This window comes from Notamacropus eugenii, chromosome 2, assembly GCF_028372415.1.
Source record: "Notamacropus eugenii isolate mMacEug1 chromosome 2, mMacEug1.pri_v2, whole genome shotgun sequence".
Classification (NCBI taxonomy): Eukaryota; Metazoa; Chordata; class Mammalia; order Diprotodontia; family Macropodidae; genus Notamacropus; species Notamacropus eugenii.
Window position 1 is genome coordinate 304,289,138 of NC_092873.1, and position 25,336 is coordinate 304,314,473.

The window sequence follows — 25,336 nt, forward strand, 5'->3', positions numbered from 1 at the left end:
GAGTTTAGGAGAGATTAGTACTAGTTATTGTATAGATTTAGAGTAATCTGCATAGGAGTGATAACTTGAAACTGTGGATGCAGATAAAATCGAAGTAGAAAAAGAGAAGAAGAGAGAACCTTGGGGGAAACTCGTGCTTCAGGAGCACAATGGTATGATCAACAGGTAGCCAGAGAACCAGGAGTCCTAGAAAAGCATCACAGAAGCAAAAGGATAAGATAATGTTGAGGAGTAGGGGAATGGGTATCAGTGCCAAAACCTGTAGTGTCTTTTTAGTTGAATTATGAAGTAGGACACAAGTTTGCAACTCACAAAGAAATGAGTGGGATGTGACGTTTGAGGCAAAGTTGTATGAAGAGCCTTTTTTAGGTTTTTGACTGAAAGGAAGAAAGGGATAGAGGAGGTAGCTTAAGGAAATATCAAAATAAAATGATTTTTTTTTTTTAGAGGATGGGGCAACTTGAGCATTTATAGGAAAGGGGAAAATAGTCAGCAATTAAGGAAAGATGTTTTGCTTGGAGAAGAAGAGGACTTGAGGGGAGGGAGAAATGAGGCTGCATGTAAGTATTTAAAGGGTTATCACCTGGAATGACTTCTTCCTCATCTCAGAAAACAGTTCAGTTAGTGAAAGTTGCAAAGGGGCAAGTTTAGGCTTAATATGTATGAAAGATCTTTCTCAGGGATGAAAATTAACTTTGTGAGATTGGTACTACAAGTATTATCCTGTTTTATAATTAAAAAAACAGTACTGGGGCAAGGGCGGGGGGGTGGGGGAGACAGGGGAAGTGACTTGCCCAACTCTTATGACCCGTAGATTGGATTTGACTGACATCTTCTAATCCCTAAGTCTAGGATTTTTTTCCATTGAATCATATGAACCTTTCAAGGATTCAAGGGTTGAGTGAACACAGTGCTTTGGAAAGAGACACTTAATTGGGAAGGGCAGTTGCGGGGCTGGGGGGAAATTGGCTGTGCTTTGGGGCAGTTTCAATGATAACCTGTGTTTCATGATATAAAATACATAATGTACATCTCCATTATTGCCAAGGTAAAGCCCTTATTTCTCATTCTCCGTATTAGCTTTTTGTGATTGATCTTCCTTTTCATTTCACTTAATGTTTATTTTACCTCATTTTCCCTTCCTCCAGGTGGAAAGGATACTAAGGGTCAGGACAGGTCCACTTCCCAGGTGCCCCTAAGTGGGGATATGGTTGAATAAATAAGTTGAGATCAGTTTGTGAAGTTAGAAAGGTGTACCCAGGAACAGAGTTTTTATTTGTAAGTGTTCATTATCTCTATTAAGAGAGTGTAGTAGATGTGTGAAGCCAAACAGACAATTCCAATAATTGCATAGACATTGGCAATTCCAGCAGCTATATAGATGAAGATAATTTTAAAGGACAGCATAATTCAGATAGGCATTGGACAGTGCTGGTACCAACTTATTAGATATGCATTCATCCTTTCTCTTAAGAAGGCACCAAAAAAACACTCTTTTGAGGTGGAAAGAATGGGAATCTGAAGGGGTGTCCATAGGCAGGAAAATGGATGAACCAGTTATGGTATGTAAATGTGATGGAATGAATATTAATATGTCTTACTTAATTACATCCATGAACTGTGTAATGTGAAATATTCAGTTGGAAATACAATGGATTTTGTATAATGTATCCAAACACAATTTTTCAAAACAAAATTTTTAAGATCTGACAGTATTGTTCCACCATTAGAAAATATGGACAAAAAACAGAATTAGAAACAGTGAATAGAGATTTCAGGTTTTCAAATTTAATGAATGTTGAATTACAGAAACTGGACCATGTGTTGACAGACAACTCAACTAGAGAAGCATATAATCAGAACAACTGAGGCTTCTGTTTCTGAGAGTGTCTCATTAAAACAGAAGAGAAAACCAGTAGTGACTGAGACTGAAATCTGTCATAATTCTCTGACAAAATAGACATATTTGCTGCCAGTCAGTGAACTTGACCTTACCTCAGCAGTCTTCCCTAATAGTTATTAAAAGCAAGCAAACTGGACTTAACATGAAGGTGAACTAAAGAATTAGGAGAGATATGTGCACTGTACCTATTTTATCACATATAAGGAAACTTCATTTTTGCATTTTTGTCTTGAATACAAAAGTGATTTTGTACTATCAGAGTGTATTTACGTTGAGATATGGAAAGTATTATGTCATTGTTTAGAGACTACTTCAGTCTCATGACTAATTATTACCTTGATGCAGATGACACCTATATCTATATAAGCACGCGCTCCCCCCACTCCATCCCCTCCACAACATAATAAGTCAGTTCCCCAGAAACACGGTGTGCTCCAGTCTTGGCTTTAGAGGAACGATGATCAAAACAGCCTTCTTCTCTGTAGAGAGGTGGAGCACTACAGATGCCATTTTAAATTTAAAAACTATTGGGTGAAACAACATTATACAGTGCACTTAGTGCTAGGACTAAATTTTGAAAGTGAAAGATATTTTTGGTGCAGTCACACTGCCCCACTTAACTGTTCCTCATGCACAATGCTCCCATCTCCCAACATGCCTTTAAATTGGATGATCCTAATTTTTTTAATCAGCTAAATTTTATTTAATAATCCAGTTCACCCCACCCCTCCCAGCATTTGAAAACACAAGAAAAACAAAACTCATTGCAAACAGATACAACAAGCAAAACAAATTTCCATGTTGGCCATGTCCAGAAAAAAAATTGTCTCATTCTTCATTCTGAATCCTTCGCTGCTATATGAGGAGGTGTGGGTAGCATATTTCATCATTAGTCTTCCGGGATCATGGTTGGTCATTATGCTGATAAGAAATCAGCACATTAGTGTTCCATCACATTTACATATCCTATACTAGTTTGTCCGTTGCTCAGTTTATAAACACCTCTTCAGATTCCCATTCTTTCCACCTCAAAGAGTGTTAGGTTTTTTTGCATCTTCTTAAAATTTGTTTTAGTCCCTCCTTTAATCTACCATAATTTTCCCTACCTTTCCTTTTTCTCTCTTCCCTTTCTTTGCCCCTTTCTCACTTTCCTGTAGTGTAGTTCTCTTTCTTTCCCTTTCTATTCTTCAGTTCATCAAGACATAACAGAACTACTCTTAGCACTTACCTAATTGCACCCCTTTGTTATCCCTGATGAGGATGGGGCTCAGAGTAGACATATGTATCATTTCCCTATATGTGAATGTGAGCAGTTTGTCCTTGTTTAGTTCTTTATCATTGTTCATTTATATTTACCTTTTTTATGGTTCTTTTCACTCCTGTGTTTGAACTTCATAGTTTCTGCATGGGTCTGGTCTTTTCATCAGGAATATTTAGATGTCCTCTGTTTAATTAAGGGTCCATTTTTGCCCCTGGAACATTATACTAAGTTTTGCTAGATAAGTTATTTTTGGCTGTAAGCCCATATATATTCTCTGTCTTTTGGATTATTGTATTCCAAGTTCTATGCTCCTTTATAGTGGTAGCTTATAGGTTGATCCCGACTGACTTCTTGGTACTTGATATATTTCTTTCTAGATATTTGCCATCTTTTTTCTTTGGCCTGGAAGCCATGGATTTCTGGACGTTTTTAATTTGGGAATTTCTTTCAGGAGGTGACTGGTAGATTCCTTCTATTTTTACTTTGCCCACTATTTAGGAAAAAAAGTAACTGACTTAAAAGCTAGGCAGAATCTTAGTGAGTGTAAGTGGATTTCTCAAAAAATTCTTCACATTATTATGTTGGTAGAGGTTTTTAGTAGAGAATAGTTCTCCAATTAGATTATGTACTCAAACATTCTCACTATGCGTATGTCTGTTTTATTTATTTGCAGTAAATAAATAAGCCATGAGTGCAGAAGTGAGTTAGAGCTTTGTGATAATACAGGCAGTATAAATATTATGGTGCTTTTGGACTGCTTGTTTAATAATTACTAAGTTGGTAACAAGTTTTATGCCCTCAGACATTCAGGCAATATATTATTTTCTTGTGAACGATTATTTTTTTAGTGATATAAGCTGTGATTGCCATATTCATACATATATCATAATTGGCCTGTATTTGATGGGATCTCTGATGTTTTCATCTTTTGTAGATATGTTTTACTTTCTGCTAAGAAAGGTAGGATCAGGTTTATATCTAAAAGGAAGCTAGCAAAGTGCCTTACTGGTAATTTCATGTGCCACCTTGAAGTGTTTGAGTGAATAATTAGTGGTATTATATAACCCTGCAACTTCCTTTTTCTTTTGACTCTTTAAAATGTTTATTATTTATTTATTTTTGCATTCTTTTCTTTTTGGATTTTGAGTTCCAAAATCTCTCCCTCCCTTGCCCTTCCCCACCCAGTGAGAAGGCAGACCCTGCTACTTTCCAGTTTTTGTGAAGAAACTAGTTTCTGTTACTTCTAGCAATTCATAAGCTTTCTGTTTCTCACTTTATTGAACTTACATTTTCATTATATTGTCCTTCTTGTAACCATAGAGACCAGAAATTTTTCACATCTTTCTTCAGTGTCTCTCACTTTTTTCTTTATTTCTCAAATCTCTTTAGTTGTTTTTGGTTATTCTTTGTATTCTCTGTGTGTGTGTGTGCACACACATACTTTAGCTATTTGTATCATCTTAACTTTTTGACTTTACTTTCAGTTGCTGAGTAAAGGGAGCCAGAATTTCTGATAGATTTTTGCTATGTTCAGGCATATTATACTTTGTAATTCTTTTATACTTCTTTTGTCTACAGGAGAACATATTTGCTCATGATGGTCATAACAGATGCCAGCTTGTAAAAATTATTGTTTTGGCATAATTGGTCTGCAAGTTAGATTCATGCCCTCAAAAAATCCAATAGGGCCTTTTCCTAATTCCAGCCTTAAGTATGCCCAACTACTCTTCAGAATCATTTGAGACATTGGTACTGTTTTTGTCATTAGTTTTATTATCAATTATAATTTTTGGATTTTGCATTAAAAGATTTTCAGCGACCTCAGTGTCAGCAGCCACGTGGTAAATACTTACCATGTCCCAGGTACTGTGCTCAGCACTGGGGTTGCAAAGTAAAGCAAGAACACAGTCCCTACCCTCCTGGAATTTATATTCTAATGGAGGAAACCAATGGCTAGATGTGAGATACCTACCTCATAGGCATTCTGAGAAGGGTGGGCATTAGCAGCTGGGGGGGTGGGGCAGGAAAAGGCTTATTGCAGAATGGAGGAGGGGAGTGATTTGAGCTAAATTTGTTTTCTGATTTCTTTTTAAAATTTTTATAAATTTTGAACTTGAATGCAGAAATGGTTTTAGGAAAGACCATTTCCATGTACACAGCACAATATAAAAAAGGGATTCAGTATAAACCATGAATTTCCATTTCATACTGTTTCCTTTTTTTTTAACTATTTAATGAATACTACACATCATTTTCAAAGCAACCCTGCTTTTCTGTGCTTCTTTCTGTTCTCTTTTGTTCCCTGCTGTGTACTGTTTTTCCTCCCTCTCTACCCACCCTGCCCTAGAGAAGACTACCATTAGATGTGTGTATGTGTGTAAAACCATACTATACATCTGCTTATCAGTTCTTGCTCTGGATGTGAATAGCATCTTCCTTCATAGGTCCTTTTTGAGTTGATTTAAATATTTATAATACTCAAAATGACTTAGTCGTTCAAAGTTATCCTTAGAACAATATTGCTGTTACTGTGAATGTTCTTTTGGTTCTGCTTATTTCATTTTTCATTATTTCATGCAAGTCCTTCCATGTTTTTCTAAAATCTACCTTCTCATCATTTGTTACAGCACTTTAGTACTCCATCATGATCACGTACCACAATTTGTTCAGGCATTCCCTCCATTTCCAGTTCTTTGCCACCACAAAGAGCTGCTATAAATATTTTAAAGTATATAGGTTCCTTCCCTTCCTTGCCTCACCTCATCACCTTGGGAAACAGATCTTTGAGCTAAGTTCTAAAAGAAGCCAGGGAAACTACAAGGCAGGTGAATGGGCAGAGCATTCCTGGGGTAAGGGACATACAAAGACATGGAGACCAGAGATGAAATGTTATTTCAAGGAGCTGCAAGTAGACCAGTGTTGCTGAACACAGAACACATAAAAGGAAAGAAAGAAAAGTGTAAGTAGAGTTGAAAGGTGTAAAGATTATAGGCTATGAAGAGCTTTCAGTGCCAAACAAAGGAGTAGATATTTGATCCTGAAGATCATAGGGAGCCACTGAAAGTCATTAATCAGGAAAGTGACATGATTAAACATACACTTTAGAAGAACCACCTTGGCAGATGAGAAGAGGCTGCATCAGAGTAGGGAGAGTTTTGGGGCAAGGAAACTAGTTACTAGGCTATTGCAGTAGTTCAAATGAGAGATGGTGAAGTAGAATTGTGGTTATAAGTGGAGATAAGGAAACTGAGTCATGAATGTAGAAACCACAAGATTTGGCAACGGATTGGATATGTAAGGTGAGTGAGAGGAAGATTATGGGCCTGGAGAACTAAGAAATTGAAGAGCCCAAAGTTCTTTTCTGTTTTCGAATTGTAGTATCTCTTCAATATCATTTCTATTTAATGAGAGGCATTGTGTAGATAGACAGGTGACCTAGGAGCCATGAAAATCTAGGCTCAAGTTTTACTTCTGATACAAGAGAGATTCTATTACCCTGGGCAAGCAAACCACTTAATATCTTGGTGCTTACAGCTACAGTAACAGTCCCAGGGCCCATGAAGTACCTACTGTTTATCACCTTGTCTAGGATTCTCCTACTGTGCTGTTATCTCCACTCCCTTCCTGCACAGCATGAAAGATGGGTTGAAATTTAGGGGAATTATTATTATAGCCATATCACTCTTATCTTTTTTGATGGTGTTCATGTAGAAATGGGACAGGTCCCGATCCTGCTAGTATTCCTTTTTTATTCAATGTGCAACAATACTGGTAGATGAAAAAACTCTGGTTTATAGTTGAGCAGATCGATTTGTATGTAAGCTCATTCTCTGTAGGCTTACTAAAAGCACCCTTGGTACAATTTCAGTACCAATTCCAACAGGACAACAGAGATGATTTGTACCTCATTCTGTTGTGAAATTTATTTCCTTGGTCAAGTGTCTATGCCTTGAAAGCTTTTCATTCTGTGCAGCTTAGAGAGCAAGCATTTGGGGTGATGGCATCTATTTAAAGTATTATTCTTAATTTTTTGTGAATTGGTATTATATCAGTATATGTAATTGATACAGTTGTGGCAATATTTCAGCGTGTGATGGTACTCTAATTCTAGTGTAGTTTATTGGTTTAGTTGTTCAAGATAATTTGTGTCTACACTTATGATATGGAAAGGTTTGTCATGTCTTTCAATTCTTACCTCCAGTCATTTCTTGCTAGGTGTTCAATAGGTACTAAATGTTTAAAGGCTGCAGCAAAGTGTTGCATTGTCTCCGTAGTTCCCTTATACGATCTACCTTGATCACTCAGGCTAGTCTTTAACCCTTCTTCAATTTCTGGTGACCAAGACTTGGTCCTGAATTGCCATCACCAATCAGTTAACAAACATTATGTGCCAAGGATAAAATGATCCCAAATCTCAAGGAGCATACTTTTTAATGGGGAGGCAACAAGTACACATGCACAGACTACAAATAAAAGAGTATAAATACAGCGTAGGAGAGGGTACTAGCAGTTGATCAGAATAAGGAAAGACTTCATAGAGGGCGATGCTTAAGCTGACACCTCAAGAGAGGCATTCTTTGAGGCAGAAATGAGAAAGGAAAGCATTCCAATTAGATGGTATGGCCAGTGCAAAGGTGTGGTGGCAGTGGGAGTTGGAATGTTATGTGGAAGGAAAAGAGAGCTGAATCACGGTGTATTAGGAGAGTGGCTTAGTGTCCAGTGAGACTAGGAAGATGACTCATCATTTGTTCTGCACTTCTTTGTGTTGATAATTTTTAGCTTTGTTCACATAGATTTCATTATAAGGAACTTTGATTCCGCTCTTTGCATCTTACTAGTTTCACCAGCTTTATTCTGTGATAAGCCACTTTTGATTTCATTCAACTAAAATGTCAGTCTGTCCTTTTAGCTCCTTTTTCAGAGTACCATCATTTCCTAGCTGTTTGATCCTGAGCAAGTCATTCTGAATGTTGTGGATACTTTGCTTTCAATGCAGCCTAACATAGCTTTAGTTTTCTGAACTGCCATGTGACATTGTTAATTCATTTTGAGCCTATAGTCCACTAAACTGCCTAGGTTTTGTTTAGTTTTTTTAACTGATGTCTAAGAATATCACTGGTAGCTTATACTTGTCAACTTAATTTTTTTTTAACTTTTGTTCCTATTAAATTTCATCCTGGTATATTTGGTATAGTGTGCTATTCTGTCAACATCTTTTTAAATTTTTACTTTTATCTACCGTGCTAACTATCCCTCCATGGTTTGTGTCATGTACAAAGTTGACCAGCATGACCTCAGTCCCCTCATTTAATTTTTTGCCAAAAAGGTTGAATAGCACAGTACCAAGCCTATTCCCTGGGACATTCCACTGGATGTTTCTTTCCAAGTTGGACTTAAGTAGTAAATGACCATTCTTTGAGCATAACCATTCAACCATTCTGAATCCATCTAATTGTATTTTTATATGGCCTAGCCTTTACTTTTCTAACACAAAAAGCTTGAGAGATTTCATCAAAAGTTTTGTTAAAGATTAGACAAACTGTCTATCACATTTTCCTGATCTACCAATCTGGCAAACTTGATGAACAGTATTATCTCTTTGTTATCACCACTTGCTTTTCTAGATGTTCAGTAATGATCCCTTTAATTATTAAATACATTCTAGATATAGTTTTCAGACTTCATTCCCTTCCTTTAAAAAATTTAAAATCAGAACATTTCCCTTCTTCCACTCCCTACCACTCCCCAGTCCTCAGACACTTATCTGTGTTTCAGAAGTTATATCTGCCAGTACTTTTAGTACTCAGAAATGTAGTTTGTCTAACCTGGACTTGAATTCATAAAAGGCATCTAGGTTCTTTCTTACTATCTTCTTTCTTATCTTGGTTATGACTCCCTATTGGCCATTTTCATTCATTCTATTCCAAAGTTCATCCTTCTTATCTATGAAAACAAAAGCAAATAAGAATTGAGCAGGTCTACCTTTTCTTTGTTGTCAGTTATCCCACCCACCCCCAAGGGAAGATTATTGCTTCTTTGACTTATTTTCTCCAAAATAACTAAAGAGAACTTTTTGTTCTTTGCACCCTCCCCATCCCCTCTCCCTGTCTTTAACCCCCCCCCCCCCCCCCCACACACACACACAGCTCATTCTGAGCTTTAGAGCTTCCTACCCTATTCTTACTGGACTGGGCTGTGCCTTAATGTTCATCCTTGATTTACCCCCCTGTTTCCATCTTCTTTGTCTTAAAAAAAAAATCCTTGTTGGTTGGTTTCCTGTATATTTATATTTGATCTCTGTAGCCTACTGCCTCCTTTTTTATTCAGAATTCTTTTTTGTGTATGTCTTCTTGAAAGTTTTCATGTTTTGGGGGATGATAGTCCATGGGTTCCTGTCTGAACTTTGTGAAATCTACCCTCTTAATATTTAGAGTACAGGTGACTTTCTGTCTGTTCCTTTCATGCTGTCTCCTGTCTATCTCTGTGTCTTTGCCCTGGCTATTCTCCATGTCTGGAATGAACTCTTTCCTCACATCTGCCTCATGGAATGTCTATCTTTCTTGAGATGGCAGTTCAAGCACCACCTTCTACATGAAACTTTTCCTGCTCCCCCCAAACTCCTGGGGGGAGCCTTCCTTCCTAACTGCATTGTAATTTTTTCTCTTTATGTACTACATTTACTTTTTTATATACTTAAACATATACTTTTTAAAAAAATTTATTTATTTTTAGTTTTCAACCTTCACTTTCATAAGTTTTAAATTTTCTCCGCCTCCCTCCTCTCTCCCCTCCCCAAGACAGCATGTAATCTGATATAGGCTTTACATGTGCATTCTTATTAAACATTTTCACATTAGTCATATTGTATAGAAGAATTAGAACGAATGGGAGCAACCAGGAGAAAGAAAAAAGAAAGCAAATAGTATGCTTCCATCTATACTCAGACTCCATATTTCTTTCTCAGGATGTGGATTGAATTTTCCATCATGAGTCATTCAGAGTTGTTTTAGGTCCTTACATTGCTGAGAATAACCCAGTCCTGTGTGGCTGTTGTTGTGTACAATGTTCTGGCCCTGCTCACTTCACTCAGCATCAGTTCATATAAGTCTTTCCAGGTTTTTCTGAAGTCCGTCTGTCAAGTATATACTTGTTAACCTCTCTTATTAGAATGTAAGCTCCTTGGTATTTTGCCCAACCATATGCCAATTAAACTGACAATCTAAATGAAATAGATGAATATTTGCAAAAATATAAATTTTCTGGATTATTAGAACATGAAATTGAATACTGAAGTTTCTTATTCTTGGAAAAAGAAATTAAGCAAGCCACAAATGAACTCCCAAAGGAAAAATCCAGGACCTGATGGATTGACAAGTGAATTCAGCCAAACATTTAAAGAACAATTAAATCTAGTACTAAAATGAACTGAAAAAATAGAGGAAATATACAAAATTCCTTTTATCACTCAGATATAATGTTGATACCTAAACTAAGGAAAGTCAACACAGAGAAAAAAACTATGGAATAGCTTTCCCAGTGAAATTTGATGCAAAAACTTTTAATAAAATGCTAGCAATGAAATTACAACAGTACATCAAAAAGACCACACATTATGACTATGTTGGATTAATAACTGAACTGTAGAGCTGGTTCGTTATTAGAAAAGGACAATTAATAGCAGAAACAACAAAAATCATATGTTTCAGTAGATGTAGCAAAAACTTGTGGTGATACAAAAAAAACTAGAAATAAGTAGTATCTGTTTAAAACTACGAGCAAGCATTATCTATAATGGGGATAAGCTAGAAGCTTATAAGGGATGAAGCAAGGATATCTATTATCTCCATTACTGTTGAATATTGTATTAGAAATACTAGCTATGCAGTAAGACAAATACTGCATGAGGAATTTGAAGGAATAAGCACAGGAAGTGTGGAAACTAAACTCAGTTTTTCCTGACGGTTTAGAGAACTCTAGAGAGTCAACTGAAAATCTAATTGAAACATTTCAATATTTCAGCATAGCTGGAGGATATAAAATAAATCCCTAGAAGTCACCAGTACTTGTGATATCAGTAATTACCAATTAATATCAGTATTGTCAACAAAGCTCAGCAGAAAGAGATAGATAAATTCTATCTAAAGCAACTACAGACAGCATAAAATCCTTTGGAGTCTGCTGTATGAACACAAATGCAAAATACTCTTTACACAAATAAAGATAAATCTAAAAAATTGGAGAAATAGTAATTGCTTATGGGTGGGTTGAGTCAATATAATCAAAATAACAATACTACCTAAATTAATTTGCTTATTCAGTATCCTACCAATCAAACTATCAAAGAGTTACTTAATAGAGCTAGAAAAAAATAACAATTTATCTGATGGAACAAAAGGTCAAGAATACAAGAGGATAGATTAAAAAAAAAAAGAATGGGAAAGAAGGGGGCCTTAGTAGTGCCAGATTTCAAACTATACTACAAAGCTGTAATTATCAAAACAATTTGGTAAGAAATAGAGAGGTTGATCAATGGAACAGATCAGATAAACAATAACAAATGAATATAGTAACCTAGTGTATGATAGACTCAAAGATCCCAGCTACTGGGGCAAGAACCCACTACATGACAAAAACCATTAGGAAAACTGAAAAGTAGTCTGGCAGAAATTAGGCATAGACCAGCATTTCATACCATATACCAAGATAAACTCCAAATGAGTACATGATTTAAATATGAAGTATGATGATATAATCAAATTAGGAGAGCATTATAGAAATTACCTGTCAGATCTATGAATAAAGGAAGAGTTCATGACCAAACATGAGATAAGAGAGGTTCATCAGGAGGTAAAATGGATTATTTTGATTACATAAGTTTTTGCAAAAATGACACGGCAGCTAAAATTAGAATAAAAGCAGGAAACTGGAGGAAATCTTTGCAGCAACTTTCTCTAATAAAGATCTCATTTCAGGATACTGAGTCAAATTTACCAGAATAAGAGCCACTTCCCAATTGATAAATGGTCAAAGTGTATGAATAGGCAGTTTTCAGAAGAAATCCTCTGAAAAGAAGAAATCTAAATTATCAGTAACCATATCAAAATGCTCTAAATCACTAATAATTTTTGTTGAATCGCTTTTTAGTCATGACTGGGTCTTCTTGACCCCATTTGGGGTTTTCTTGACAAAGGTACTGCAGTGGAATCCACCCTTTTCTTCTCCATATCATTTTACACATGAGGAAACTGAGGCAAACAGAATTAAGTGACTTGCCCAGGGTCACACAGCTAGTCAGTGTCTGGGTCCAGATTTGAATTTAGAAATATGTCTTCCTGATTCCAGACTCAAAACTATCCACTGCACCACCAAACTCTGAGATACCGCTTCATATCCATTAGACTGGCAAAAATGACAAATGCTGGAAGGGATGTGGGAAAACAGTGCACTGATGCATTGTTGGTGGCTCTGTGACCCAGTCTAACCATTCTGGAAAATAATTTGGAATTGTGCCCCAGAAACTATTATTAAAGCTATTATTAATTATTTATTATTAAAGCACATTTGCTTATCTAACGACCCAGCAATACCATTACTGTCTGTTTCAAAGAGATCAAAGAAAGAAGAAAAGGACTTATGCAAAAAAAAAAAAATTGTAGAAACGTATTTTTGGTGGCAAAGAATTGGAAATTGGAGTGGGGAGAGTTGCCCATCATTTGGTAAATGTGGAACAACTTAGGTTTATGAATGTGTTAGAATACTATTGTATTGTAAGAAATGATGAAGGGAGTGGTTTTAGAAAACCCGGGAAGACTTATATGAACTTATATGAACTGATGCAAATGAGCAGAACTAGGAGAATAATTTATACAATAACAATATTGATTAAAAATAATCAACTTTGAAAGACTTAGGAACTCTGATCAACATGATAACCAACCACAATTCAAAGGACTTGTCATGAAAAATGCTGTCTGCCTCCACATAGAAACTGATGGATTTAGCATTCAGACTGAAATTCTTTTTTCTCTTTTTTCTTCATTTTTCATTTTTATGTTAGTTTTTTTTGACAGGGTTAAAGTAGAAATTTGTTTTGCAAGACTATACATATTTGTAATGAGTTTTGTTTTTCTTGCCTTTTCAGTGGGTGGGGGAGGGATGTAGAATAGAATTGAAAACGGAAAATAAAATAAAATTGAATTTTGAGGGGACAAAAATATAGGCTCCTTGACAGCAGGAATTTTAATTCAGTCTTTGTTTATTCAGTACCTGTCATACAGTAGGTGTTTAACAAATGCTCAGTTGATTGACTGACCATTAAAATCAGCACTATATCATGTTTTTGTGCCAGTTTATAATCTGTTTCCCAAGCTCATCTAGTTTCTCGTTTTGTCCAAGTGTCTGTAATATATTTTGTTGACAATGTTATTTCTGTTTCTGCTTCCGTTGGCTTTCATTTAAATGCTCTTCATCATGCTCCTCCCCTCTTATTCCTGGGTTTCTTCAAATGAGTGTACTATAATAAACATTTTGTCTTGCCCCCTTCTCATACTCTCTGGTTTATTTAATGACATTCCAGGACTATATTCCAGTTGTTTCTGGTTATGAATCTTTTTGCATCAAATCTCAGTGATGTTTTTGAGGACAAATTTGCTTCCTTGATGTAGGCCAGGGATTCTTAGCCTGGGAGTCCTTTGAACTTGTTTTTCTAATATTTTGTTAACTGTATTTCAGTATAATTCATTTCCTGTGTAATCCTTTGTGTTATTATTGTTATTGTTATTGTTGTTGTTACGCATTTAAAAATATTCTGAGAAGAGGTCAGTGGGTATCACCAGAAAGTGAAAAGGGCCCATGACCTGGTTTTTATTTTTCATCAGCAGCACTGGTAACTGAACAAGTAAATACAGACTTTCTGCATTTACTTAACATTTATCACAGAAGAGAACATTTGATATTATGGAATTATTAACTTCCTCCACATTTGAAAAAAAATTTTATAAATACTGATAAATACCTTCTGTAGTCACTACTCTGAATCCTAAGAAATGTTTAGCCCCCATGTATGCCTAAGGTTAGCTGTCTGAGACAGTGTTGTGTCTGTGTAGAATTTTGACATTTACTTGAAACCCAACTTACTAATAAAAGCTACATTTTACACCTAGAGGTAAATCTCTTGAAATGTTGCTGTCAGCAGCCATTTCCCATTATTACTCGGTTCTGGGGAGCCAAAGAGCCTGTTTCTCCGAGTGGCAGAAAACATGCTGCCTTCACTTTTCCAAACACTAGCTTGTTTTTGAACAAAAGAGAATGATTTTGTAAGCACTTTGCAACCTTGCTGGAGTGTTCACAGTAGTATAGTGCTCAGTGTGAGGGCCCTATTAAGGTGATGGTGAACATGCTCTGGACGCAAAGGACAGCTCCACATTTATTATCCAAAAGGGATCCTCTCACCAAAACTTCGTTGGTCAGATCTGGCTGAACAGGAGCTCAGCCTGCCGGGACTTGTGGAAGGGTAGCTGTGTTGTTGGCAGCCCCCTTATAGGTCCAGCACCTCAATCCTTGATGTTGCCCAATCCTAGGTTAGAAACATGCATGGGTTAATACTGCTGAAACTTGTTTGTACGTTTACCTAAAATATTAAAATAGAACTGTTTTGGCCTTGATTTTAAAAAAGAGAAAAACTTGAATTTCCTGCTTCTGAAAGAAGAGGTGTCCCATCTTATTTTACTAACCAAAGGGTCCTCTCTTAATCATGTAGTAACATCCCCATCTACTGAAACATAGAGGCACTGGGGGGTGGGGGTGGGTTTTCCTAACTATGGGCTTAAATGAGGAAGCATATGTACCCATGTTAGATAGTCTTCTATATCTTGGTGTGCATGTTTTTCCTTCTTTATCCCAACTCATCTCTTCAATGTAGGACCAGCCTTTTGAGTATTTGGGTCACTTGGCTCCATGGGAGTCAGGCAAAAAAAATAACTTTTTAGTCATTGAAATGTAATACAATTGTATATTGTTTACTTTATTGTAAATACTGGTGAACAGTGGTTAGTAGTTTTATATTCTTCCTTTAAAAAAAAAAGAAAAGGGCCTATGACATAAAAAAGTGATTAGTTCACCTTACTTGTTCAGCACCCTTTGTACTTTTGTGTAGACACACAAGACCTTGGATTTTATTATTGGCTTCTTTTTTGGACATTTTCTTTTATGAATTTTTCCTCCATATTGTATCTAGATTGGTAGGTTGTACGCATAGGTAGTTTCTCCTCCCCACTTTCCCCTTCATTTTTCAGTTCTATTTACCAAATCCACATCTTTTTTATGTGGAAATTTTGAGAATCAGTGTTGTATTAATTAAAGAGTCCTTGGAAATCAGAAGGCCAAAGTTTGAGTTCATGCTCCATCACTTCTTAGCTATGTAATCTTGAGCAAGTCTTTAAAAAAAAAGTCTTTGTTCTGTCCACATAGATTGTATCAATGTGTTAGAAACATGTTTAACATTATGTTTTTATATGATTAATTTGTATAGTTATGTTGGTATATTAAGTATCCTCACTGAAGTTACAGTTCCATTTTTTTTTTCCAAAGAATTTCTGTAGAGTGGTATGCAAAATAACCATTTCAGGGACTGAATATTCTGGTACTATCTCCTACACCCATGGAGGGGTAGGGGAAGGGAGGAGGGGGAAAGAATAGGAGAGAACAAACATACTAGATCATCAGAAAGTGAATAGTTTTCAACGCTGTGTAGAGCGTCTAAACTGGTGCCTTGCTTTCTTTAAAGGTCAGAACATATGCTAACCAGAACTGTAGGTCTAGAATGTTTGGGTTCCTCAGACCCCAGAGCCTTTACTTAACTTTGGAGAAGAGCAGGAGGAGAAATGGTTTTTATAGAATCCAGCCTGGAAAAGACATGGAATGAGATAAAAGATGGATATTACTAGAAAAAAATATCTTAGGGAAAGTTAAATCATCTGTAAGATTCTCTTGAAAAATAAAGTTATTTGAATTGGAATCATGATTATCTATTGAGGACTGTAATTGTTTATATATTATCTCCTCCATTAGACTGTGAACACCGTGAAAATACTGTATTTTTTTTTTTGCCTCTGTGCTAAGTTATGGGGATCTAAAGAAAGGCAGGGAACTCGCAACATAATAAGGAAACAACATGCAAACAGATATATACAGGCCAAATTAGAAATGATCTCAAAGGGAAGTTACTACCAGTAAAGAGAACCAAGGAAGCCAGGAGGCAGAGGTAAGAAGGGAAGGATGTCCAGGAGAAGAGGATAGCCAGTGAATGTGGGCTTAGGACAGAGCCAACACAGCAGAGTAGCAGGAAGAAACACTGCAAGGTGTGTCCCTCTCCCTCCACCCAGATTCATCTAAATAGATCCAGAAAATGCACCCACACACACACAATTCAGCGAGTCATTTGTCAGCCCAGGTTGGCACAAAGAGACAGATAAAGAGGTCTGTGGACATGAGGGATAGGGATCTATGGGGGAGCGTTCCAATGCAGAGATAGGCTGTACAACAGAAAAAGAAGAGATTGCAGACCCATACTGGGTAGGGACTCCTGGAAGGGGGCAGGAATAGGTGCCACCTGGCAACTTTGTCTCTTGTTACCCGGTTCTGAGTCACACATCCAAGTTGGACTGAAGAAGGAATTGGTATCCAGGGTTAAGGAACAGTTACAGGCTCTAGCTTGTGTTCCAGGGAAAGAGGAAGTTCAGATTCAAACAGTGGAAAGGGTTTCAGTTCAAGATTCTAGGCCAGTCTCAAGCCTGCAGACCAAAGGTAAGCTGTGCTTTCTAACTTAATGAAAAGGATGGAGTCCAATAGCGATCCACTTTTACTCAGGAACTTTAAAGAGCTCAGACCAGGAGGACAGGTGTCACATTTTGTCCTGGATCAGGTCTCTTTAGGAACACTGAAAGTTTTCAGATCTCCAGCCTGTCCCTGAGGTCCTAGAATAGCACAATACTCCTCATCTTCAAGAAAGCAGCCACAGAACCATCTCATACCTTTCTTCCAGAAGTGCCACAGAATCCTATGTAGCCTCTAGGCAAAGTAGAAATAGAAGGAATCCACTGGTTACCTCCTGAAAGAAAATCCTCAATGAAAATTCCTAGAAACACCACAGCCAAAATCCGTGGCTTCCAGATCAAAGAAAAAAATATTGTAAGCAGACAGAGCCTTCAAGTACCAAGGAGCAATGATCAGATTACACATGATTTAAGCAGCCACAACAGTAAAGTAGTAGAGAGCTTGGACAGTGATATTCTAAAAAGCAAAGCATATACACTTACAGCCAAGAATAGCTTACCCAACAAAACTTAAGTATAATGCTACAGGGACTTTTAATGAAACATCTACTCCTGCTGAAAATAATAAAACTGTGTAGGAACTTTAAAGTTTGGAAACAGAAGTTAAAAGAAACGTAAAAAAGTAAACACAAATGAATAGTGATAGAGGACTAAAGGATAAATTGCTTATATTCTAATATGGGGAGATGATACACACACGCGCACTTTATTGTCATTAGAGGTCACAGAGCGACTCTTAATTAGACTGAGACCTGGAATGATTCTTTTATATTTTGATGGTCTTAAGAGAACAATGGAAAGAAAGGGGAAGAGGAATATGATAAGGAAAGAAGGGAAAGAAAAGTTAGAGAAAATTATCTCACATAAGCCCCAGTTTCCTATAAAATAAAAGAAAGTACAAGTAGAAGTCTATACAAACGAGAGTGGTCAAAGGAAAAAAACTATATGCACAGCTGGGTAGAGAACTATATTTCACTCAACAGGGAAATAGGAGGGAAGAAATACAGAGGAATTTGGTTCAAAGCAAAACAAACTCTGAAGATGCACAAAAATATTCATAGCTCTTTTTGAGGTAGCAAAAATGGGAATCTGGGGGGGTGTCCATCAGTTGGGGAATGGCTGAATGAGTTATGGCATATAATTTAATGAAATATATTGGGCTGTAAGAAATTATTGAAGGGATAATTTCATTGAAACTTAGGAGGATTCACATTAAATGACATAGACTGAAGTGAGACACAACTTTGAAAGAATTTGGGGCTTTGATCAGGAAATGGAACAGCCATCATTCCAGGGGACTGATGATGAAACATCCTACCCACTTCTGATAAATGAAGGGAAGGACTCATTGCAGGATGAGGCACATATTTTTGAACATGCCCAGTGGGGAAATTTGTTTTCCTTGACTCTGCTTATTTGTAGCATTTTTCTTTTGTTCTCAGTTGAAGGAGGGGTGAAGTAGGAGGGGGAGAAGGCAGATTTTTGCCAATTGAAAAAAATAACTTTTTTTTTGAGGTTAGGGGCAAGGCAGAGAAACAAATGTGTATTACAAGTCTAAGACAGTGTGATTCATGGACAAGAGCAGTAAATGGAAAGCTCTTCTTCCTGGCTTTATGATTTTGGGCAAGTCATGTCACTTGTTTTGTTTCAGTTTTCTCATTTGTAAAATTATTTGGACTAGGTGACCATCAAAATCCTTTCTACCTTTAAATCTGTTTGATGCTCTGCCATTAATCAAGTTAGAGAAGACATAATAGAAAATAATGTAAGTCCATTGAAGACTAGAGTAGTCAGAAAGCTAGGACAATTTAATGTTGATTAAATTGTCGTTTATCTCTTATTAGAATTTTTTAAATGAACATTATGGAGCTATAAGCGTTAAAATGCAAATCTTGAGTTAACAGTTTTGGAGTCTAAAAGAACAGAAATCATCTAGCCTGATCCACTCATTTTTTTTTATTTTTTTATATTAATTTTATTTATTTTCAGTGTTCTGCAGTTATTACCATATAACTTAGATTTTTTTTTCCCCTTCCTTCCTCCCACTTTCCCCCTCCTTCCCCAAGACAACATACAATTTTATACAGATTCTATACATATATTTTCCTATTAAATACATTTTCACCATAGTCATGCTGTATAGAAGAATTAAAATGAATGGAAGAAATCATATAACAAACCCAAACGTAATACAAAAGAAAATGTTCTGCGACATTCTGCGATTGAATTCCATAGTTCTTTCTCTGGATGTGGAAAGCATTTTGCCTTAAAAGACCACTGGGAATTTTCTTAAGTCCTTGCATTGCAATGAAGTTCCAAGTCTACCAGAAAAAACTCTTGCACACTGTGGTTGTTGCTATGTACAAAGTTCTCCTGGTTCTGCACTTTTCACTCAGCATCAGTTCATATAAATCTCTTCAGGCCTTGCTGAAGTCTTCCTGTTTATCATTTCTTATAGCACAATAATATTCATCATTACATTTATATACCACAATTTATTTAGCCATTCCCCAGTTGATGAGCATTCCCTTGCTTTCCAGTTTTTAACCATCACAAAGAGAACTGCTATAAATATTTTTGTACACGTGGGACCCTTTCCCATTTTTATGATCTCTTGGGGATACAGTCCTCGAAGCAATATTGGTACGTCAAAGGGTATGCATATTTTTGTAGCCATTTGGGCATTCCACTCATTTTCTTGAGGAGAAAACTCAGAGGCAGAGAGATTGTGACTTACTTAGCATCAAATGGCTAGTGACCCACTAGTAAGACCAAGATTCCAGGTTTCTGACACTAGTCCAGGTTTCTTTACCACATTATGTCCTTCATTATTATAACTTTTACAATCAGTTTTGTACTAAAGCAATGAATCACTCCTGAATTCTTGATGACCCCAGTTCCCCATAAGATAAAATGAAATTTCAATAAGAATCAAGTTCTTTGGAGGTTCTCAATATGAGGGGTTTTTTTTTTGAGGCAGTCAGGATTAAGTGTGACTTGCCCAGGGTCACACAAGCTAGTAAGTATCTGAGGTCAGAGTTGAACTCAGGTCCTCCTGACTCCAGGACTGGCACTTCATCCACTGTGCCATCTAGCTGCTCCTAATTTGAGATTTTTAGAAGAAGAATCAGTCTTAAGTTCTATCCCATTTCTGAATATGTAATTACAATTTTTTTCATCAAAAGGACATTCCAACAATCAGTCAATCAACAAACATTAAGCCATAAACTATTTAACAGCTACTAAGGACTTTGTAGAGAGCATTTGGGTCCTGACAATTAAAAAAAGATTGATACCATTTCCTGTAGTTAAGACTTGAATCCTTTACAAATAAGTTCCTATTGCTTTGTGGGTGGTCTGACACAATCTCTCTCTTTTCCCCTGTTGCTGTTTGTTTCACCTGAGTGTTAATGTTAAGAGATTCTTGGGGGATGGATTAAGAATTGGGGTTGAAGAATGGAACTAGAGTCTCTGAGATCATGGCCTATAAATTTATGTGCTGTTGATGTCTCTAAGTTTTGGGTCTTCTGGAGTCTCTGCTAACTTACTTAGCTAAATGGAAGAACTTAAGGAACCCTTTCCTTGTTCTCATTTCAAGGGAAATTTGCTCTGTTTTAGTGAAATGAGTTATTGTTATGATTGTCAAGAGGCCCAGATCCTGGCTCTTAGTCACACTTGGACAGTTTGTAGAATGCACAGAAGGAAATTTACTCAGCTACCTACCTTTCTTGGCTTCTCCCACTCATTTTCCTCCTCATGTTACTATCCTTCACTCTTTCCTCTCCCCCCCAAAAATCCTTCATATTAAAATTGATTAATTATAGCAAAATTATTAAATACTTTGTATTACAAATACATTGCCAGTCATCAGTAAATAATATTCCCGTAACACTGTGGCAAATGATCAATCTCAGAAAAACAAAATGGAGGAGAAGTGATTAGATACCAGTTCATGTCAGGGAAAAAAATCTAAGAGTTTTTAGTACAAGTTCAGTGTGGATCAGGAGTGTGATGGAGTAGTCTGAGGTTCCTAACCTGTTTTATGTCATGGACCCCTTTATCAATGTGGTGATGCCTGTCGACCCCTTCTTGGAATAATATTTTTAAATGCATTAAATTAGTAACTACAATAATAGCTGGGCCAGCTAGATGGCACAGTGGATAGAGCACCATGCTCTGCCTATAATGCCCTTATCTGGAGTATTATATTCAGTTCTGGTTCCCATTTTTATGAGAGACTTCACTAAATAAGAGAGGAATGATGAGGATGGTTAGCAGACTGTCATGTCCCTTGAAAAACTAAGAATGTTTAGCCTGGAGAATTTTTAAATTTAGGGCAGTTACATATATGAGTGATGGATGTTTTAAATATTTGAAGTTTTACTTGTGGAAGAGGGATTAGAGTTACTCTGCTTGATGCCAGAGAACAGTAGGTGAGATTTACAAGAAATCTGATTTCATCTCAATACGGAAGACCTTCTTATAGAAGGGCAAGAAAAAATGACGTGGCCCACCCTAGTAGGGAGTAAATGCCTTTTCTCTAGAGGTGTTCAGACAGAAGCTGGGGATTTGTTGGGAATTTTATAGAGGGAAGTCATCTTTTTATTCAAATGGGGACATATATGTCCTTCAGTGACATAATACTTCAAATATGCAAAGCAGTGAATACTGTCTTTTCATTTTGTATAAAGTCACAAAATCTTAGCCCTCATAGGGACCTCACAGGTCATTTACCTTTGTATCAACTCTTCACCTAAAGCATAAATCCCAACTTCTCCGTATATGACCAGTGATTACATAGGCTTCTCTTAAAGACTTCCTTTAATGGGGAATTCACCCCCTCTTGAGTGTGACAAAGTGGGAGGGTTCCCTCATGTCAAACAGAAACCTGTCTCTATCACTTAAAACTGCCTTCTGAAATTAAACAGAAAAGTCTAATTCATTTTCTGCATGACAGCCCTTCAGATGTTTGAAGACAGATGTCTTGTTCCCCCTGCTCCTGTCCTCCAAGTCTTCACACTTTCTTGAAGAAATTCTTGGATGGCATGATTCTTTTCACAATCCTCTGGTCACAATTAAGCCTATCTATACTCTTCTTAAAATATGGATCAAAACACACTAACATAACAAACACACTAACATTCTAAAGCACAGCAGGAATATAATCTTTGTTTTTATTCTGTTAAGCTTCTGTTAAATATAATCTACAATGTCATTAACTTCTTCAGCTCTAATACTATAATGTCAGCATGTGTTGGCTTTGCATTTCTGTAGAACATTCAGGGTTTGTTGGGGGTCTGAACCATTGTCTAGCCACGTCTACCATCCTGAACTTGTACAGTTAATTTTTAAAATTCAGGTATAGGACTTTACATTTATCACTTTTGTATTGTATCTTTTGAGATTTTGACCTCATACTAGCCTGTTGAGATTTTTGCAGAGCATAGTGGGGAAAATATAAACCTTAGATTCAGGAAACCTGGCTCCAGATCCACCCCTTTCTCTCTTACTTAACTGGTTGGGAGGTGTTGGGGGCTAGATAAGAGGGTATGAAGCTCTTTTGTAAATCTTAGGTGCCATGTGAATGTGAGTCGTTATTTTGGATAATAACCTTTCCTCTACTTCCATAAGCAATCCTTCCCACCCCAGCTTCATGTCTTCTGATGATGATTATGTCAAATGTTCACTAGACTAAAAGAAAGGACAGAGCCTTTTATAGGACTATATAGTGACTACACTGTAGATTTCCCTCCGGATTGATTTCTGATCCATTTTACTACCTAGTCACAGAATCTCTGATTTGGAATGGGCCTCAGAGTTCAACCTATACCTGGGAAGGGAATAATTGTACACCTATTGTGTGTTAAACACTTTTATCTCATTTGATCTTCACAAAACCCTAGAAGGTAAGTACTGCTTTACCTATTTTACAGTTGAAAAAACAAAGACAAGTAGAGGTTAAGTGACTTAACTTAGGTCACACACAGCTAATAAGTGTTTCATGTCAGATTTAAACTCAGTTCTTCTTGAAAAGCCTAGCATTCTATCTCCTCTGCCACCTTGCTGCCTAAATTACATGAATGAAAATCTATAACAGTGCCAACCATTGGTCTTCCAGTCATTTTTTATTTTACTTTTTCTCAATTATGTGTAAAAAGAGTTAACTTTTTTATTTTTAGTTCCAGATTCTCACTTTTTCCTCTCCCCTCCACACTTGAGAAAGCAAGCAGTTTTCTATAGATTATACATATAAAGTCATACAAAATATTTCAATATTAGCCATATTGCAAAAGAAACGCAAACTGAAAGAAAAAAAAAAGCTTAAAAGGTATGCTTCAATCTACATTGAGACTAGTTCTCTCCTTGGAGGTTGATAGCATTTTTCATCATAAGTCTTTTGAAATTTCCTTGGATCGTTGTATTGCTCAGAATAACTAAGGCATTCACAGTTGATTGTTGCTAACACTAAAATAATTATTGTTGTTTTGTACAATGCTTTCTTGGTTTCTGCTCACTTCACTCTGCATCAGTTCATATAAGTCTTCCCAGGTTTTTCTGAAACCATCATGGTCATCATTTCTTATATCACAGTAGTATTACATCAGAATCACGTACCACAACTTGTTCAGATATTTCCCAGTTGATGGATATCCTCTCAATTTCCAGTTCTTTGCCACCACAAAAAAAAAATGCTGTGAATATTTTTGTATGTACAGGTCCTTTTCCTTTTTTCTTTGATCTCTTTGAGATATAGACCTAGTAGTAAGTGATATTGCTGTATCAAAGGTTATGCACACTTTTATAACCTTTTAGATATAGTTCCAAATTGCTCTCCAAAATGGTTGGATCAGTTCACAACTCCACCCAGTTTTTCCACCTCCCTTGCAACATTTGTCATTTTCCTTTTCTATAATATTAGTCAATCTGATAGGTTAGGACCTCAGAGTTGTTTTTCTCTAATCAGTAGTGATTTAGAGCATTTTTTTGTAGAACTGGATAGGTTTGGATTCTTCTGAAAACTACCTGTTCATATCCTTTGACCATTTATCAATTGGGGAATAACTTATATTCTTATAAATTTGACTCAGTTCTCTATAAATTTCAGAAATGAGGCTTTTATCAGAGAAACTTGCTCTAATTTCCCCCTCAGTTTTCTGTTTTCCTTCTAATCTTAGCTACATTGGTTTTATTTGTGCAACGACTTCCCCCCCCCCCCAAAAAACATGTTTCATTCTGCATCTTGAGTCCATGACCTCTCTGTTAGGACATAGGTAGCATGAATCATTACTCCTCTGGAATGAATGACGGTTGATTATTTCATTGCTGAGAGTTATTGAGTGAAAATAATATTAATAGCTGAAATTTTCAGAGTACTTTAAGGTTAATAAAGCACTTTGTGAACATGGTATCATTTGATACCAATAAAGTAAGCTCTGTGGCTTTTACTAGTCCCATTTTATAAATAACCAAACTAGGTTCATAAAGATTCATTAACTTATTCATCACCACACAAGGAGTAAGTGTTAAAGGCAGGGTTTGAGCCCTGGTTTCTCTTGAATCCAAGTCTTATACTACACTTCAAGTTCTTATACTACACAATTTTAATCATTTAAATAATAATCACATTGCATTTTCCATTAGTATTCTTAGAGAGATTGAGGATCACTTAATCTTTTTTCTTTTTTAATTAACTAATTTATTTTTAGTTTTCAACATACATTTCCACAAGATTTTGAGTTCCAAATTTTCTCACCATCTTTCCCCTCCCACCACTCCAAGACACTGTGCATTCTGATTACCCCTTCCCCCAATCTACTCTCCTTCTATCACACCTCTCCCTTCCTTCTCCCCATCTCCTCTATTTTCTTGTATGGCAAGATAGATTTCTATAGCCCATTACCTGTATTTCTTATTTCTCTTGCATGTGAAAACAGTTTTTAACATTCACTTTTTAAAACTTTGAGTTCTTACTTTTCTCCCTTCCACCCTCCCCACCCATCCCCACTGAGAAGGCAAGCAATTCAATAGAGGTTATACATGTGTAGTTATGCAAAAGACTTCCATAAAAGTCATGTTGTGAAAGATTAACTGTATTTCCCTCCATCCTATCCTGCCCCCCATTTATTCTATTCTCTCTTTTGACCTTGTCCCTCCTCAAAAGTGTTTACTTCTAATTACCCTCTCCTTCTATTTGCCCTCCCTTCTATCCTTCTTCCCACTCCCCACTTATCCCCTTCTCCCCTACTTTCCTGTAGTGTAAGATAGATTTTCATACCAAATTGAGTGTGCATGTTATTCCCTCCTTAAGCCATATGTGGTGGGAATAAGCTTCACTTTTCT

The 25,336-nt window shown here is 36.6% G+C and overlaps 1 protein-coding gene across 7 annotated transcripts in view; it reads left to right on the plus strand.

Annotated features, from left to right (window-relative positions):
- Positions 1 to 25,336, plus strand: part of RPRD2 (regulation of nuclear pre-mRNA domain containing 2) — a 98,844-nt gene that overhangs the window by 38,522 nt on the left and 34,986 nt on the right. The window lies entirely within an intron of this gene.